At 45.8% G+C, this 15,560-nt stretch overlaps 2 pseudogenes; both read left to right on the forward strand.

The window, feature by feature from the left end:
• Positions 1-280: 280 nt before the first annotated feature.
• LOC147918293 (T cell receptor beta variable 3-1 pseudogene) lies at positions 281-5,759 on the forward strand (annotated as a pseudogene).
• Positions 5,760-9,090: 3,331 nt separating this feature from the next.
• Positions 9,091-12,875, forward strand: LOC101389118 (uncharacterized; annotated as a pseudogene).
• Positions 12,876-15,560: the final 2,685 nt, after the last annotated feature.

The following is a 15,560-nucleotide window of genomic DNA, read 5'->3' on the forward strand; positions in this document are numbered from 1 at the left end:
GAGGAGTGATGGGTGGATGAGAAGATAAACTTAGAGATATAACGTGAATCCACCACATCTGGACAGCACTGGAGTAGAAAATGATGAACCGTTCATTGATTTTGTTTAAAAAGGAGTTTATAAATATTTAAATTAGTCACTCAATTATGTTATAATATAAATCATGTGTCCCAGAGGTGGTGGGGTTGATAGAGGCAGTGATGCCAGTATGGGAACTGCCTTGTGGGGACAAGGGACATCCCTCCTCCTGACCTGGTCAACCTCCCATTCCTGTCCTGACCCTGCCATGGGCTCCAGGCTCCTCTGCTGTGTGATCCTCTGTCTGCTGGGAGCAGGTGAGTCCTCAGAAAACCAAGCAGTTTGTGTGTGTGTGTGTGTGTGTGTGTGTGTGTGTGATGATTACAATTGTTTTCCTCCTTACTGTTCCCAACTTCTGTCTCCACAGGTCACACAGATACTAGAGTTTCCCAGTCTCCCAGGTCACAGAGAGGGGCCAGGCTGTAAGTCTTAGGTGTGATCCTATTTCTGGTTGTGCTCCCCTTTTTTGGTACCAACAGACGCTGAGGCAGGGCCTGGAGTTTTTGATTCGCTTCCTGAACAAGAATGCACCAGACACATCAGGGATGAGTAAAGAGTGATTCTCTGCTGACAGGCCTAAGAGATCCTCCTTTACTCTGAAGATCCAGCCTGCAGAGCAGGAGGAATCGCCTATATATCTCCGTGCTAGCAGCTCAGCCACAGCGTGGCACAGTCACTCACTTCCTGTTCACAAACTTCGTACTTCTCTCTCTTTGAAGCTCTTAGAGACCCTAAACAGGCCATTTTGCTCTTCATTCCCCAATGAAAAAAGTAGACTTGGACAATAGCTGTCCTTTGGGTAGAAAGAAACCATAGCTAAACTCCCAAAATACTGTGGCTGTGAATGATGGTGGATGGAAATAATTATGGCTCATTGGGTTCTAGGAATCCCAGAGCAAGCTCAGCTCTCGAAGGCAATGACTGAATGTCCTGGACACAAACCATCTTCTGCAGGACTTTAAGGTCACTGCCCACATACATGGCTCTGGCTCTGTGCAGTGACAGAATCTCCTCTGCCTTTGGTGTCAGCATCTGGAAAGTTTACTGTCTGTAGGTTTTGTTTCTAGAATGGGAGGATGATTTCACTTTTAAAACATGCCAGCACACAATACTTTTCTCACTAATACCCAAACTTCAGGTAATTATCCAAATAAAAGAAGGAGTTTAAATCTTGCACAGCCAGGAATATGACCAATGTCCAAAATCCACATCCTCATATCTTACAGCCTGTTTCCCCTTTGTTCTAGTTCTTCTCCAGGCTTCTGCCTCATCCCACTGGTCCTGTGACTCTCCACCTTTCTGTGGATGAAGTTATCTCTACGCTAAAAGTATTGCATTTTTCTTCCCTCCTTTACTTTCCTGCTCCGATTGACCCCTGGCACTTCCCAGGCATCCCAGCCTCAGCCTCTGTTCTTCTGTAGAGGCTGCACCTTCTCCAGTTCAGCAGTACCTGTCAGAAAAGATGGTGTGAAGAAGCCATTTCTGTATTCCATTCTATCCTTTGGGAAATCCTTGATGAATGATGAAAAAATCCTGTTTTCGAATTCTCCTGTGAAGAATATAAAACAGCCAGAACCAACATTACCCCGTGTGCAGCAAGTGTCTTCATATCAGTTTCATCCCAGTCTCTCTGGATGGTGTGCCCCTGATTTTTCAAGAGCATTTGCATAAAACACTAAAGTAAATAATTGATGTGAAATCAACTCTTTAAGCATGGTTACTTCTTTATAGGCTCAAATATGATCACTATTACATGTAGCCCTGTGTCTGTTTTGTTTTTTACTATTTCTTTCTTTCATTCTATCCTTCCTTCCTCCCTCATTCCTTCCCTACTTCCTCCCTCCCTCCCTCCCCTCCTTTCTTTGAAAAGCTTCCCATGTGAGCTGTGTGGCGCAATGAGGTAGGTACTTGGGACACTGGATGCATAAGACCCACTATCTCAGTAAACATCTAGGAGAGCCCCTGGTTAGGATCACACAACTTTAAAATGGACAGAGACTTGGAAATTACTTATTTCAGCACATTGTTTACTGATGAGGGACTGGGAAGCTATATAAATCACAATACTTAGCTGTGTTAATACTGATTATTTTCCTAACTTCCATATAACATGTATTTTATATTTATGGTCTAGGGTAATCTGTGAATTTATTTTTGCTCCTTTCAGAATATAAGCATCATGAGAGTGAGAATATTGTCTTACTCATGCTTTGTACTAGTAGCCCTTCGATGACTGTAAACAATAAAGCATGCTGGGAGTGAAACTGAGGATGAAGGAATTAAAATTTCCCTGGATTAGGGTGAAATTGTGCCATGCACCCATAAGGCTAACATGGGACAGAAAATAACCCAAGTTTCTGAGCATGCCCTGCAGAACAGCAAGAGGACCACTGACAAGAGAGGAACTTGGTGATAGCCCTCTCCTGACTAAGCATCTTGAGGAACATTGAGAAGCTAAAATGACTGACTGTAAACTTGAGACGTCACTAAAAACCCACCGCATGCAGACATAGAACAGACAGTCACACTTGGGCAGAGGACTCTTAGAACTTCAGCTGCCAAGGCCATGTGCTCCCCCTCCCCTACCTAAAATCCCAAATAAAAACCCTTGCTTGTAGCTCTTCAGGGAGATTGGGATTATAGCATTAGCTGCCCGTCTCCTTGCTCAGCGCTTTGCAATGAAATTCCTACTTTTTTCCACTATACGGGTGTCAGAGATTGGCTTGTTACACCACATCTGAGCGAACTCATTTCAGGTTCCATATCCGAAGTTCCAGGAAGGCCAGTGGTTGATTCTTTTTTGTCACTACTGCATCCCTAGTGCTTGTTCTGGGTTCAGTAAAAGACAAATGAATACCTGCGTCTTTGAATGGGTTTCACCAGTAGCGGACAGTTAGTGTTGTCACACAATGTGTGCTTGTGCACGTGTGTGTGTGTGTGTGCGTGTGTGTGTGTGTGTGTGTATGTGAGTCAAATGCCTACCTGGCAGCTGTGGCTCCCTGATCTTACTACCGGTCCTGGCTGACTTGGGTTTCCTAAGGGCTGAGGCCAGGCCCACGGGGGCACTGAGATCTGAGAAGTGCCCTGTTCTGACCACTAGGTGGAGCTGTGGCCCTACCAAAACCCTGAGGCTGGTGCAGGAGGGGAAGGACTCCTGGAGGGAATAAAGAGGACCCTGCTTCTCAACAGGGGAGATTCAGCAAGGTCTGGAGACACTTTCGGTTGTCACAGCTGGGGGTGGGAGGTGCTACTGGCATGTAGTGAGTGGATAGAGACCAGGGATGCTGCTAAACATCCTACAGCACACACAACAAAGAATAATCCAGCACAACATGTCAATGGTCCCCAGGTTGAGAAACCCTGGCCTAGGAATTGAGTTGTAAACTTGGTACCAAAAGGGAAGGTGACCTGTAGACAATTCAATGGTAAAATCCTTGGCTTAGACTTTCCCCAACTGCCTTGCTATGATTCACCCCAGAACATCTTTGCTATCACAAGTGACTTCTTATTCCCTAGGAGCCACCTATCCCCACAGGGCTCTGCCTCTGGGACAGAGGAGAACATCACAGGGAGCAGGACTGCAGTTTATCCCCTCAGGGACTCATCATGCTCCTAGCTAACATCAGTTCATGCAATTTAAGTGGTCCGCAGCTGGTTCTCTGAGGAGACCTCACAGCAATCGCTTGCCCACAACTGATCTAGTCAGGGGGCCACTGAGCATAGACCACATTCAAGGGAGACAGGATGTGAGTGGGATCGCCCTGCATTATCCTGAAGGAGAAGCAGCAGATGCAGAGAAGGAAACCAGCCTGACTCTGAGGGAGGAGCCCCAGGAAGCAAGGAGGAGGTGTCCAGATTCTGGGGCAGGGAAAGGGGAGGGAGGCAGCTGCTGGCACAAGAATGACGCTCAGAGAAACATCATTGAGGCAACATCTCCAACCCACTCAAACTCTCCCTAGAAATTCCAAACAGGGCTTTGAAAGAAGTAAATTCAGGCCATGAAAAAGGAGGAGAAAGAGTTAGATTAGAGGAGAGCCTGCCAATGGGGAAATCCTTCTAGGCTGTGACATCACAGGCCAAGGACCTGTCAGGGCCCTGAAGCACTGCAGCCTGGTCTTCTTACCACCCAAGACCAGAATCCTGGGCTAGGGCTTGGCCTGACCAGCACTGATTCCACATGGGGTCCAGGCTCCTCTACTGTGTGGCCCTCTGCCTCCTGGGAGCAGGTGAGTCCTGGGCCCTGGTGCACAATCCTACTTTGAGTCTTTAAGCCTGTTCATTACGCCACCAGAAACAGGCTACCTCCTGGGACTTGTCTGAATTCTGTTTCTTTCCTTCTCAGGACCCTTGGACACAGCAGTTTCCCAGACTCCAAAATAGCTCATCACACAGGTGGGAAATAAGAAGTCTGTAAAATGTGAACAGAAGCTGAGCCATGATGCTATGTGCTGGTACAGGCAGGACTCCAAGCAATCGCTGAAGGTCATGTTTACCTACAACAATAAGGAACTCATTCTAAACAAAACAGTTCCAAGTCGTTTCTCACTTGAACCTCCTGACAAAGCCATTTAAACCTTCATGTCGACTCCCTGGAGCCCGGCGACTCTGCTGTGTATTTCTGTGCCAAGAGCCAAGACACAGCCCTGCAGAGTCACTGCCTCTCTGTGCACAAACCCCCAGCCCCAGCCAGGAAGCTGTGGGGACAACATGTTCACCCAGCCCCAAGGCTGTTTACCCCTGTGAGACCCATGGCTGGAGTTTCAGTCTGTAATACAGCCTGTCAGTACACCCCCTGGGGCAGTTCTAAGTTTTATGCATGTGGAAGTCTTACAAAATTCTACTCATCGGCTAGTTCAGGGGTTCACAATAAATTCACTAAAGTACTCGGGGCTCCACAAACAATAAAGGGCCCTGTCCTGTGCACTGAAGTTCTTAACTGATGGAAGAAGCCATTCCTTGCCTTTCTCAGCTGTACATATCAGTACATAGTGTAGATATCATTATGACTGAAAACACACTATTCACTGAAGATATTTGATGAGCAAAATGCTAAAGGAAGATGTGGCAAAGATAAAAGTTTCTAGGACCAAAGGGAAATTAGATTATCAATGAGTTCACTGTTTATAGAAAACTATTTGTAGAAGCATGAAAGTCCATGGCGACAGGTAAACTAGAAAAAAAGGGTAGGGTGAAGCATCAGTGGAGGGAGCATGTGCACTGCAGACTCCCTGCCTTCAAGAAGGATGACCAGGATGATTCTTACCAATTCTGACTGAGGGTCATCTTTGAAGCCTCCTGGAGAACAGGCAGTAGCCAGATGATGGAGGATATTATGACACATGGAAGGGACTTTGGACACAAATCTCTAGGTAGTAGCTAGCCATTGGTCCTACCTTAGGTGAGATAACATCATCAAATTCATATTTTTTTACAATAACACCGGCAGCAATAGGGATCAGAAGGGAGATAGATTTTGGGTGGAATCACAACTAGGAGACTACTGAAGTATTCTCCATGAAGGGTTATAAAAGGGTCTGTGTGGGGCACTGTGGATGGTGTAGAACAGAGGCTCTGGATTCTGTCGTGTTCTTCTAAAGAGTGTGAGGTTGATTCTGGCAGGTTTGAATGTGAGATTTGCTGGGATCTGTTTCAGTTGCGCCCTCCCTTTTAGGGGACCCTAGCACGTTGTCATTATTATAGGGCATAGCCTTTCGGGGTGTCAGTGGGAATCACAGCACCATCTCCAGTGTCCCTCATTCTAACCATTCTAACTCTGACTGCCAGTGTCTTCCAGCCGAATGTCTGCTGAAATCTCCGCTCATCTCTCCAGCCCTCCAGACCCTGTTCTCTGCTCACCTTCTGGAATTCCACCCTGTGCATATGCATTAGAAGTTGGCCAAGAAAAATGGGAGATTTCCTTACATGTATTCTTGGGGCTCTTTTTCAGTTCTCTGTACCCCAAACCCCAGCTGTCTTGGAATCGTGTATGTATTTTCTCTTTATCTTCAAGCACCATTTGCTATTACTATTTTATATACACAATGTTTGTATGAATCTACTTACATGTTTACCATCCATCTTTTCACTATTCCTTCTTGCAATTCAGACTGCCCTTAGATTATTTTCCTTCTTCAGGCACAATTCGTAGTTCAGATAACTTAAACTCAACTTTCACCTACCCCTTGCTTCCAGAAATGCTTATGTTCACTATTCTCAAGGTGAGCGAGCCTTTCACTTTCACTCCTTGTTTGAGGTTTCAGTTTAAATTCCTTTTTTAAATTAATCTTTGGAATTTTGCCTTACTTGTTGGGAGTCAAACAATGCAATAAAATTTTATTTATTTATATTTTCTGTTTTCTTGTAGAAAGGCCAGTCAGGTCATCTTCTTGCATCAGTGGATGTCCATCATAGTAATTTTAATAGTAACAATGCTACCCTTTTAACTAGGGTTAATTTTAGATTCTTATGTAAGAATGGGATATCTCCAACTGTAGTAGATTGGAGGCCCATCGCGTATGAAACTGGTTCAAGGGGATAATATCTGACCTCTTTGCTTAAATTCTAACCCATACACCATTACACTTTTTTGTTTTATGGACCCTATTGAAAATCTGATAAAATTTACTACATTAGAAACCTGCTAATATTTTCCTCCTGATACAGTGCATCCCTGGGTTAAAAAAATTTTAATTATCAACTCTTGACCTAAAGCATGTGTAACTACACTCACTATCCCCAACACAGATTTACATAGGTTCTTGTTATTCCAGTTTGGTACTAAATATCTGAATCAATAATAATACATAAATGGTAAATATCAATTGGCAATTATAGATCATTTCATTTTTGTGTTTACCTATATCTTCAAATCTTCTAAAATGAAAGATAAATAGTGGCATAACAGTATGTTTTGAGAGAACAGATGCAATTCCAATAACTAAATGGACAAACATGTATAAACAGGTAGTTTACATAGTGAAGTAGAAATTACTCATGGTTGGTCATCCTATCTGGTCCCAAATTGGAAAGCCCTCTGTAGAAGTGAGCGGCCTGGTTTGGTTTCTAACAATTTAGAAATAGACAGGGCTTTGGAGATCATTTCATGTCAGTTCCCCTGCCGTAACAGTTGAGGAAATAGTGTCACCTATATGACATCATTTAAACACTGAAATACTGAATACATTTCTTAAACTTCATATAGGACACATTTTATTCTCTAGTGTGGTCTGTGACTAGGTTAATTGCCCCACCCCAAGAGAATTTTGGGTGAAAACATTGACATTTTATGGTTGCTCTGAGCTGTGGCTCACCGAGTATTTGTTGAACAAATCAAGCTGGCTTATAAGCTCCACAGGGGCTGTGATAGTCTGTTTTGCTCATGACTAAGAATCCAGACATACCAATCCCTGTTGAGCAAAAGTTGAATGTCCTAGGTGTGTGGACAAGTGGTTTGTGGCCAACTTTGTGTGTTGTTTCAGTTGCTTCTTTCCTCTTCACAAGTCCCTAGAGCTTCATGCCCATCACAGCTGCGCCAGGTCTGTGGACTGAGGGATAGGTCTGGAGTGCTGACCCTGGGCTGGTAAGCGGCCTGCAATCTGGGAGATGTGCTGCTTTGACCACAAGGAGGAGCTGTGGCTCTACTGAAATCTCTGAGCCGTGGGTGAGGGGTGACAGTTTGGAGTGAGTGATGGATGCGGGGAGGAAGGAAGTGAGGGCACTGGGGCTTCATCTTTATATCAGTTGGGAGCATCAGTTGTAGACATCTCGAAGATACTAAACTAAAATTACATTTTCAAATTGAATTCCCTTTGTCTTGCGTCAGATAATTTGTGTTAGTTCAAAAACAAGAAAACAGGCTCGAAATGGAGTCATTTATGTTAAGCCCCACATCATCAGACCAAGACTAGATTACACTTTTGGCTCTCCTAGAAATGGAAACTTAAACCAGTCAATCAGGGATCAGCTGATCAGCACTAGTGAGGTAACCTGCCTGACAGACCACTTTGTCCCCTAAAGGAAAGTGACATTGCTAAATCAACCCACGTTTTGCTAGTGCAACTTCCTTCTTCCTGCTCCCTTCTGCCTATGGAAGTCTTTCGTTTTGTACAGCTCCTCTGAGCTCCTTTCTATCTGCTAGATTGGATGCTTCCCCATTTATAATACCTTGAATAAAGCCAATAAAGTCTTTAAAATTTGCTCAGTTGAATTTTGTTTTTTAACATGTTGTCATCTTTCAGCAACCTGTTGGCTATAAGCCCAGCCAAGCCCTGTACCCTCACTACAGGGGCAGAGGATGGCTTATCTCTTGTATGTTCCCCTCAGCCCCTTTCCCAGTGTCTGGCTCCTGGCTGGCATCAGATCACAGTGATGATTTTTTTTTCTCTTTCTTAAGGAAGATTCACCCTGAGCTAACATCTGTTGCCAATCTTCCTCTTTTTGCTTGAGGAAGATTTGCCCTAAGATAACATCTGTGCTAATCTTCCTCTATTTTATATGGGTTGGCGCCACAGCATGGCCGCTGGCAAGTGGTGTAGGTCTGAGCCCGGGAACCAAACCCTGGGCCACTGAAGCAGAGCATGCCAAACTTAACCACTAGGCCATGGGGCCAGCCTGAGTCATGCATTTTTAATGCTAGGCACTGGTCCAGAGTTGGCCTATGACCATCCAGTCTTCCTCCCTCCAGGTGGCAGGTCAGAGGAGCTCCACTGAGCTTAAGACCCTGAGAGAAAAAGTGTGTTGAGGGATGTTGTCCTGTGTGACTGAGCAGAGGAGGAAGGAGATCCTTTGAAGGGGAAATGGTCTGTCGCTGAGAAGGGGTCTTGGAAGGGAGGAGGATAGAGGGAGAATCTATATAATGAGGAGGGCAGCTAATAGCAAAAGAGCAGCTGTCAGAGGAATATCCCAGCCCAGTCATTCAAGTCCACCTTCTATCAGAATCTGTATAAGGTGTGAAAAGGGGAGGAAGAAATAGTCCCTGGGGCTGAGGAAACTGTCAGGACAGTGATGTCACAGGCAAAACCACCAACCAAGTCCAAGGAGACCAGAGCCCCGCCTCCTGTCTAGGGCATCCTTGTTACACAGGCCACCACAGCCCTGACTCCACCATGGGCTGCAGGCTGCTCTGCTGTGTGGCCCTCTGTCTCTTGGGAGCAGGTGAGTCATGAGTTCAAATGGGCTGCCCTTGGACTTCAAGCCATTTTCTTGTGGCTGTAGTAAGAGTCTTCCTTCTGGCCTTTGTCTGACTTTTGTCCCTTTCCCCCAGCAGTCCCCAAGGACACTCGAATTACTCAGACACCAAAACACCTGGTCATAGGAATGAGAAATAAGAAGTCTTTGAAATGTGAACAACATCTGGGACATAATTCTATGTATTGGTATAAACAGAGTGCACAGAAGCCCCTGGAACTCATGTTTGCCTACAACTTGAAGGAACTCGCTAAGAACGAGAGTGTTCCAAGTTGCTTCTTTCCTAAATGTCCAGACAGCTCCCTTTTATACCTTCGCATGGATGCCCTGGAGCCAGAAGACTCCGCCATGTAGTTCTGTGCCAGCAGCAAAGACACAGCGCCACAGAGTCACCTTCTTCCTGTGCACAAACCTCCTGGGTCCAGTCAGCAAGCTGTGGGGACAACCAACGCTCAGTTCAACGTTTGTGGAGGGTCCTAGACAGAAATTTCAGACCCTAATACCGCTGTCAATTCACTGGATATGGTAATGCTAATTTCCATGCACAAACATCAACAACCCATGGCCTGACTTTGTCTTGAACAAGGCTGTGCCCGCAGCTGAAAGTAGGACAGACATGTTCAAGTTTTAGTTGTTCCAAATGCCTTCCCATTGGCTTGTGCCCCTAGGAAATCTTACACCCTGACCACAGCAGTCCTACAATCCTCCTTCCAGTAGGTACCTTTCTCTGACTTTTCCTTCCGTCCAAGTTAGACCCTGGACCTCAGCCCTGATCCCAGCTCCATTATGCTCAGACCTTTTTCAAAGCACCTCCTTCCCTCATCGAGTGCTCTATCCGTTCCTCCCACTGAGGACAACAGTCCCCTCACCTGGTTTGGATCACTGTTCTCTGGTTCACTCTCTGCTGCTCATTCAGGGTCCCGGCTCCTCATTGGCTTCTCTTCCACTCGAGCTCTCACACTGTCAGGCTTCATTCTTTTTCCTTCTGTCTCTTTAATCCTAATTCCTCAGGGCTTCGCATTGTGCTTATAATTAAATGCCCTTGGATTGTTGCTCACAACAGGTAGTAAGAAGTGACAGTCTCCTGACATTTCAGAGCAGGACTTTGTATTTGGGACAATCTTTGCTGAACCCCATATCTTCTCTCATTGCTCCTTGTAGTGGCCTTCAGTCCCGCCAACACCAGCAGACCCCAAGGTCTGAGCAGAGCCCTCATCCTGGGGTGGGTGTGCACTGACACAAAGACCTCTCTCCTGTAGAGGGCGCTCAAGGGACAGTGAGGACTCCTTATGAATTTCAAACCACAGTACAGCTGTCAATTCAACTCACCTTGCAACTCTCTATTCTATAAACATCTTTAGATGTGGGTTTTATTTTACCCAGTTGTGACTCTGCCCTGTCAACTGGTTAAAAGATAAACATATCTGGTTCTAGTGTTTTTTTCCCTAATGTCTCTTTATCATGAAAAAAACAAGCCTGCTGTAAAGTGGATAATTTGCTTTAGGTTTCACAGGATCCTCTAAACAAACACTTGTGCCCCTACAAGTCACACCCCACAGTAGAGCAGAGGACAAGAAGAACGCAGCCCTGTGAGGAGGTGTGTTGCCTGTGACTCTGCAGGTCCCACAGTTTCTGAGCCTCTCTTCTCAGTAACCAAGGAGCCCCTTCTGTCATAGCTGTTACCACCCAGGGTCAAGCAGCACTGAACTTTGAGGAATCAGAGAAGGAACTTCCAGGCAAGGATCCCAGGGCTGGAGCCAGCTGCAAAGGCCAGTAGGAAACCCAGACTTTAGGAAACGGGTTTGAGAAATATGTGTCTCTCTATTTTCACCAATTCTATTATTCCTTAATCCAGCTTTTCTGTTCTTTGATTTCTCTTTTTTTCACTCAAGCCTAGACCCCGAGCCTCAGCCCTGATCAAAGCTCCAAATCTACAGACACTTGCTCTGAACCCCACAGGCCGCCAAGGGGGCCCTGCTCCCAATGGTTCAGAGCCAGTGTACACAGCGTTGGGTACTTACTTTCTTGTTCACTCTCCTTCCCTTGCACTGTAATGTCCTTTTAGGATTCAGGCCTCAGCTCCTCACTGGATTTCCTCTCCACACTGAATTTGCAGGGTAATTTTTTTTTTCCATTGGTCTGTTTATTCCCAATGTTTAAATCATCAGGCTCAAACTATGAATCACAGAGTTGACGCCCCTGGATTGTGGCTCTGAATTAGCTGTTAGAGAGCGGAGTGTGTCCTGGCTGTCTATCCGGGTCTTCACACCTGGCTTAGCTGTCCTGAAGCCCGTATTCTCCAAAGGTCCTTCTGTGGCTGCAGTATATCACTCAGGGCCCTGGGGCCTGCATGATCCAGGACACACGGGGGGCAGAACCTTGGGGCATCACGTGTCTACGTGGGCACTAATGCTCCACACTCTCTTCCATGAGGGTACTCCTGTGGGTGCTGCCTGAGACTTTGAGTCATGGGGTCTCCTCCCTTGGACTGCTAAAGACCAGATGTACCACTGGGATTGGCCTCAGTCCCACCTGACCCTGCCGTGGACAGCAGGTTCTTCTGCTGGTGATCTTTGGTCTCCTGGGAGTGGGGGAGTCCTGGAGTGCTTGGGGAATTCCCATCTCATTCCCTTTGCCTAAGGCCAGTTCTAAACGTTGCCCCATTCTCTTCTGGCCTCTGTCTCCTCCCACAGGACACAGGGAACCTGGAGTCAGCCAGAATCCTAGCTACCACATCACAGAGATGGGACAGAGTATAGCTCTGAGGTGTGAGAGCTACTCACTTGTGCTTCTCTTGGTATGGACAGACCCTGGAAAAGGGAGTGGAGTTTCTGATTTCCATCTATAACAAGCTTCCTTCAGAGAAAGGTGGCTTTTTGAAGCATCAATTCTCAGCTGAGATGCCTGATGGATTTTACTTCACTCTGAAGATCCAGCCTGCACAGCTGGGAGACTCAGCCGTGTACCTCTGTGCCAGCAGCTTAGCCACAGCCTCGCAAAGGCACTTGTTGCTCTTGAACAAACTCAACAGCTTCCCTCCTCCCCCCAGGCTCTCAGCAGCCCTTTCCTGCCTGAGAGGGGTGAGGGGTCTGTGGTTGGGGCTGCAGCTGCTTCCTGGTAACAGAGGTCAAAAGTTAACTTTAATTTGAAGAATAGGAAATGTTGCACAGGGATATCTGGGGCTGTGGTGTTAGGGAAATGTTCTCAGGAACCACAGAATGTGGCTATGGACCCCAAGGATGGGACAAATGTGGCCAATGAATGATCAGGGTAGCCAGTAGAGGGCGTCTGTATCCCCTTCTGGTCTCTGTTTTTATTTCCTAGTTAGCAAAACATGCCTTCTATCTTCAAGTGGAGACTGCCTTACTGGAGAGGAGAGGAGGGCCTTACACGAGGATACTCAGGATCTTCAACTGGGAAATTTCCAGAAGGTGAAGAATCTCAATTTCAAAGCCTAAGTACTGGTGAGAAAGCAATGTTCTGGAACAATAGATGCCAGGGTCAGAAGCACCACAAGATTCTGCCACCCAGGACAAAGAGATTCTTTGGAACGATGGTTGCCTGTGTGAGTGTGAGCTCTTGCTTTTGGGGTGCCGCTGTAGGACCAGTAGGGATTCATGCCAACAAGAGGGTCACCACAGCAGGATAGACTGGGCTAGAACAGATGCCCATAGAGATCCACGTGGCAACAAGGAGTGAACTGTTCAATCTCAGCACAATGTGTGGAAACAGGACTGACTTCTCAGAAGCTAAGACCTGAAGGCTCTTGAACAAGTGGCTGGGAAGTTGATGTAGGGAATGCTTCACAAGGAAGATACAGGATTTCCTACTACAGTAGTCCCCCCTAATCTGTGGTTTTGCTTTCCACAGTTTCAGTTACCCACCATCAACCACGATCCAACAATATTAAATGGAAAATTCCAGAAATAAACAATTTGTAAATTTTAAATTGCCACCTTTTTGAGTAGTGTGTTGAAATGTTGGGCCATCCCCTTCTGTCCAGCCTACCTAGGACACGAATCATCCTTTTGTCCAGAATGTCCATCCTGGATACGCTACCTGCCGCCCCCACGCCCCCCAATGCCCCCCACCGCCCCCCACCACCACGGCCCCGCATTAGTCACTTGATAGCGGTCTTGGTTATTAGATTGTGGTGGTATGAGTTCAACATGGGATTTGGTACTATCTCTTGTTTCAGGCATCGACTGGGGTTCTTGGAAACTATGCCCCATGGCTAAGGGGAAACTACCATTATAAGGCAGGTAGACCTCAAGTATTCAATTAGAAAAATAAATTATTATTGGTGTTCTAGGCTAGTTCAATATGTCAGATTGCTTGTATACCTATTTACTCATTCATTCACTTATTCATTCATTCATTCTTTAGACAGAAGGTAACTTACCCCAGGACATGGAAAACATGGTTAGTGCACCACAGGGACCTCATGGGTCTCAGAAGAAGAATGAATCACAGTGTCATATATGATGCAGGGATCAACCTATCTGAATTAAAGAACTCTCCTTCATGCTCTGAAATCACCAACTTCCCTAGAATGGATGTGCTGGGACTACTAAGACAGAAACATCGTGGAGAGAACACACAAAATTAGGAGGAGATGTATATTCTCGTATTTTTAGAGAGACCATATGATTTATCATCCAAAGTGGAACACTTTGGGAAGTGAAGGCAGTGCTGTTAACAATTACACTTGGACAGTAGACATAAAGCAGGACATGAGTTTACCCCACCCGTGTCCCATCCCTGGGATTCATCTCAGGGTCCTGAGCAGGAAGAGGCTTCTGTCTTGGGGAAAACAACTGTGGGGGATGAGAGAAATGGCTGCCAAGAGCTGTGGCAAGAGGGGCCCATGGAGTTTTTCTGGGGGATTTCCCTAACAGGGTGGCCCTGAGTGAAAGAGCACCGTCCCTTCTCCCTGGAAGAACCACTAAAGGCTGAGCACACAGGTGGAGCCCTGCACTAGTGGTTACAAATGCACAGAACAGGGTACTGGGGACAGTACATGGTGGTAAGTGCCCCCCTCTCTTCCCAAATCCTACCCCTGGAAGCAGCAGAAGAGACCAGTTTTCCAGTCACCTGGAAAGAGGGGCACATCCCTGAGGCAACAGGCAGATGGTCACATCCATGAGTGGATCCCTGTGGGGTTCAGGTAACTCAGGAGCAATAAACAACCCTGGGGCTCCTTAGGATCTTATAGGGAATCAAGCCCTGGGGCAAGGCTGGACTTCCTGGTAACCCTGGGATTTTAGGGCTCAGATTTGGTACATTTTGGATATGAATATGTGAGGTTCTTTTGTAACTACAGTGTAGGGAGCTCTGTGACTATCTGATAACATGTATATTTCATAAGTAATTTTAGAAAGAACCTTGCTTGGAAGGTTGCCTGTTGATTCTGGCTAGTGGGATGCATCTTTTATTACAGGCAGTGAAATGCATAATATTAAATTTTAATTATATGTATTTTGTCAAATGGAAACACACAAGCAACACCACCTTAAACAAGATCTAGAACGTGTGTCATCACCTCTTGTGTGTTATATCCCCTTCAGGTCAATACTCGCCCCCATAGGTAACCACTGTTCCGACATCTATCATCATAGATTAGACTTGCTTGTTCTTGAATTTCATATAAATGGAATCATACACCCCTTTTTGACCAGCTTCTTCCACTTAACATAACGCTTTTGTTGTTCATCCTTGTTGTTATGTGTATTAGTAATTCTTTCTTTTTTACACTGTATTTTTGATTGTATGACCCTACCACAATTTGCATATCCATTTACATGTTGGTGGACACTTAGGTTGTTTCTACATATTGGCTATTATGACTAAAGCTACAGCAAGAGCATTCTGGTACAAGATTTTGTGTGAACATACATTTTGATTTCTCTTGGGTAAATACTCAGGAGTGGGATTGGTGGGTTTTATGGTAAGTACTAGTTTCACTTTAGAAAAAGTGGCCACATTGTTTTCCTAAGTGGTGATGCCATTAGCCTTCTTATCAGGAATGTGAGTTCCAGTTGCTTCAGTTGTTTGTCCTGGAAAAAAGTAGAAAAAGGGGAAGGGAAGTCAATATGTCAGTTCAAAGGAATCGGGAATGTGTTACACTCAGCTGGGAAGCACCACACAGGAAACAGGGAGGCCTCCAGAATAGATGAGGATAAGAGGTACAGGAAGTCAATGGAAACCTTCCTGCCCCAGCTGACAATCTAAACACTTCCAATTTATTAAGAGGAGGCATTGTGCTTCCACTGAGACGTAAGAAGCTTGGAGGAGGA

The sequence above is a fragment of the Ceratotherium simum genome, chromosome 1, assembly GCF_057802395.1.
Source record: "Ceratotherium simum simum isolate JZ-2026a chromosome 1, ASM5780239v1, whole genome shotgun sequence".
Taxonomy (NCBI): Eukaryota; Metazoa; Chordata; class Mammalia; order Perissodactyla; family Rhinocerotidae; genus Ceratotherium; species Ceratotherium simum.